The sequence below is a fragment of the Patiria miniata genome, unplaced genomic scaffold (assembly GCF_015706575.1).
Source record: "Patiria miniata isolate m_02_andy unplaced genomic scaffold, ASM1570657v1 HiC_scaffold_25, whole genome shotgun sequence".
Classification (NCBI taxonomy): Eukaryota; Metazoa; Echinodermata; class Asteroidea; order Valvatida; family Asterinidae; genus Patiria; species Patiria miniata.
The window spans coordinates 12,525,443-12,529,835 of NW_024037064.1; the positions used below are offsets into that span (position 1 = coordinate 12,525,443).

Sequence of the window (4,393 nt, forward strand, 5' to 3'; positions counted from 1 at the left end):
GTTTTAAGCCATTTCTTTTAATTATTAGAAATATATTTTAATTATTAGAATAACAAAACAAAATATATTTTGGAAGTTGACATTTCAGTGACAGATTTATGATTATTGTAAGAAGGGTTTGACCTTCAAGGTACAAGATTATCATGTACATGTTGGTTTGCTTTCGTCGATCACGGATAACTTTCTCTTCAAACACCAATCATTGTGACAAACTTGATTCTAGGCCCAACATGGCATGTCAAAGGCTACACGATGTAATGTATTTCTCACGAGGCTTGGCAATTGTATGCACATGCGAATGGAAAACCAATTTGAAAAAAATTGGATGGACTGAACAGTCACAAACGTGCGTTTGTAACCTGGAAAAATGACACACTATGGGGAACTCGCACTAAAACTACTACAACTAAACTAAACTCAGGATCTTTGAAGAGAAAAGTCGCGAGGAGACTGAATTAATAGGGACAAGGGACACAATTCTAGATTTCGAACAAAAAACAAACAAAAAGAATTTATTTACAAGAACTTTCAAAATGACCAGATAACTATAAAACCAAGACCACGAAAATCAAGTAAGAGCAAAGACTAAAAACCAAAACTTAAACCTAAAAAAAACCAAAGACTTAAAGAAACTTAAAAACCAACTTAAACCAAAGACCTAAACCGAGTTAAAAACCAACACAGTGTGTATATAAGTAGACCTTAAAGACACTTCTGGCAGAAAATCTGTAAAACAAGATAAGAGAGTAAAGAACATAATAAGAAACAGTAAACAATGCAAACAACTCAAGCTACACTAGGTCTAAAGTAATATAAACAATGCCATGTGGAACTACTATACAGTCTTGCCAAGAACACTAAAATTTCTCGTGAATACCTAATGAGCAAGATAAACAGTGGTCCCTGTCTTCTGAATGCCAGGTGGGACTAATCACCAAGGGGGTAATTCAACATTCCTGAACAGTAAACTTGAACAGGTCCAAAGCAGATAAGAATAACTAAATGGAACAGGTGGCTAAATACAAAATAAAGGAAAAGCAAATCTACAGTAAACGAACAGCTTGGACAAGTCTAACTAATGAATAAACATGGCAAACTAATCAGTAAGAAGTCTGTGGGAAAACCACTCCTCTTGGCTTTATACATGTACAATAAAACAATAAAGGTAATGAAGAAAACACCATCCAAAATACTGAAATCAGATGTCAAAAGATAAAGTATCAAATCAACAATTAACTTAATAATCAAAAGGCAATGCAATACATCCATCAACCACTCAAGAAAACCCAATTTTTTTCCTCCGAACTTACATCAAATGAACTAGATCAAACTGTGCAAAACTTGACAGAGCTGTAGACAATACTATTACTAAGACAGGTCTTTCAACTTCTAAAAACTTAATAATACACTTGATGATATTCTACATACATATAAAAACATATTTTCATAACAAAACTCACCAAAACTCGAGCAGAACAAAACCCACAGCGCAGGGCACACCCAAGAAATAGGGGAAAGAGAGGAGCTCAATAAAATACCCAACTCTCCTTTCTGCTGCTGGTCTGCTACTGAGGGGCTTGTGGTCTTACAGGGTGGCAGAGCACATGGGGCTTATCAAAGGGGCTATTGTTCTAAGGGGTCATGTTACTGGGGAAGAGGGAAACGTTAATCAGGGGTACACACTTCTATGAAAGGGTAGGGGACATCTAATAAAAAGGGGTGATTTATTCAGGGGGCCTACTCCTATCCTAAAACACTACAAAAAAATACAGTAAAAACTACAAGTAAAACTTGGCCCTGCCACACTTTCAACACTTTTACATATGTTGATCTTAAACGTCTTCTTTTTAGGATGTTAAAAACCTCAACATAGCGCCCTCATAAACGCATTATTGTGTTAAAGACTTGTTACATGATGTAAACACGTAAGTGCATACATAGGTTCAACATCTAAACACACTTTAAACGCCATTTAAAAACTTTTTAGGATGTTAAAAACCTAAACACAGTAATATTTACAAACGCGTTATTGTGTTTAAAAAGTGTTACAGGCTGTAAACGCGTCAATGTATTTATAGGTTAATTAAACACCTAAACACAATTTAAACGCTACTTAAACACTTTGTACGTTTTTAAATTAAACATCTTAAATACCGATAAACATGTATGTGTTTACTTCTTAAACAGCGACCGTTTTTAAATAAACGCATCATATGTTCCAATAAAAACATGTTTAAAGAATAAACTAGTGCTGTTTAACTGTTAAACACGTGTCCTTGTTCAATTTAAACGTGTTCATATTGTAAATGGAGTTTAGTTTAAAAACGCCTCCAAACGTTTAAAAAGTGTAACGTTTTGGTATTTATTCAAGTGTTTAGATCATAAACATCAGGTTTTACAGTGTATGTTCCATCTTCCACCTAGTCAACAGGCTGGCTGAGAAGGAACTTACCATTGTCCTCAATGGCATTACTCTCGACCGCAGCTTAACGTTTGGGCCGCACCTAGAGAAAGTAACAGAGAAGACATCAAAGAGAGTGAACATCCTCAAAAAGCTTGTTAGCACCCACCGAGGTGCTAACCTTTGCGACGCTCCACACATCTGCTCTTGCCCTAGCATACAACCGCAGAGTGGTTGAAAAAGTGTCTTCTCCGAGATTCATTTGCACAATGATTATACAGGGTCTCCAAAAAAGGTAAAAAAGAAAAGGGGACATAATAGTCTGACCAAACTTTATTCTGAATTAGCATATGGCTTTATCATTAATAAGGGACATTAAGCTTTCTATTTATATCTTGAATACATTCCTCTGGTTATGCATCACTGAGCTTCACTGCTTTGAAATTGGTACGTGAAAACCATTTGGGTAAAACATTTTGAACGCAACCAGTCATGCATACGACAAATATAGGTTTTCCCGGCCGAATTCGGCAAAACAGCAGTCAAATTCATTAACGTGCATTCGTTTCCGAACGATTTTTCTCAGCCCGTTTTTCTCATGATATATTTCAAAACTTTTAGCCTTCAATTCGCTTGCAGACTTTGAATTGCGTACTTTCATGCATTCAATTTTGAACTAGCTTCATTCAATTAGGCTATGCATACCCGTCATTCAATTTCGCGCCCGGTGACTAGAAGGAGAGTTCCCTCTTGAATTTTACTTTCGTTTCGTCTATGGGCAATCATTTTCGCACTTCGAGTTCTCAAGTTGGAGAAGGAAAGTACAATATTTATGAGGAAAACTGAAATGGACGATGCTTACATTGACTAAAAGGAGTTTACTGAATAATTTTGTCATTTTTACATACAACAAACACACCCACACACAGACGCGCTCATCTCATTGTTATACTCATGAGGACATGATCCTTTTGTTTGTACTTCAACTTTTTTTCTTTGTTTTGTACACGAATTCTCCCAAGGACCTGGGCCCAGGTCCTCGGGCCCATTAAAATCGCACACACCCCATTATCCCAAGTCCTAAGTCAAAATGGATAATCAACCCACGCAAGGCAGTGTATATTTTCCTGCAATCGGGGACTCCTATTGTCCCTCTTTAGTTTGTACATTAACTTTTTAGGAATACCTCCCCCATGTTTTATTTTTGGTCTTCTGTAGATTTATGCCATCCTACTGAATAACCACTCATCAGTGAACTACGCCACAGCTTGACAGCTAGACAGTAGCGTGATCCAGTTATGATCACATGACCAAGCAGACCGGACAGAACCATTATTTTACTGAGGTATATTTGATGTGAAGAACATACACTATGTATTAATTACTGTCAATTTACTGAGCAGTAATTATTTGATATCGCTTACTTATGCAAGTAGCTCGTTAGTGCACATTTGCTAAGACAAAAATATTAGACAAAATAAATTAATTATGCATCATTTCAAAATATTACCTAAAACGTGGTATTTTTGTTTTTGTTAACTGCGCAGTACTTGTAGGTATGATCATAACTGAAAAGGATGTTTGCGTAGGACATGTGTGACTTTCCTGCATTGGGCGTTGTGACCAAAGTTGAACATAATCTAGTTCATGTAATTAATTACAGGTTCAGATTGTGCATTCTTATGTAGCTAGTAAATAACCTGCTAGACATCCTGATGAGAAACAACGACAAAAAGCTAACTTATAACATGAAAGAAGTATCATAAAGTCTGCATTAACTGCGTGTAAAATGTTTCTTGCTATGTTTCTTTTAGGAACAAATTAGTTCGGCAAACAATGCTCTATAACTTCTATGGGTTCGGCTTTTTTTTCGTGTTTAACATGGCTATTATTATTAAGCAATAAATTAGGAAACCTGCAATATAGGTGTCGTTTAGAACTAAAGGGGGTCACGAGGGTTTAAAATCCAAGGGATCTATGAGCTTGCCAGTG

The 4,393-nt window shown here is 36.2% G+C and overlaps 1 long non-coding RNA gene across 1 annotated transcript; it reads right to left on the reverse strand.

Moving 5' to 3' along the window:
* Positions 1-695: 695 nt before the first annotated feature.
* Positions 696-1,792, reverse strand: LOC119732777. The gene is made up of 2 exons (XR_005271599.1): positions 1,461-1,792; positions 696-726 (listed from the first exon to the last, which is right to left on the reverse strand). It is a non-coding gene; the product is annotated as an uncharacterized LOC119732777 (long non-coding RNA).
* Positions 1,793-4,393: the final 2,601 nt, after the last annotated feature.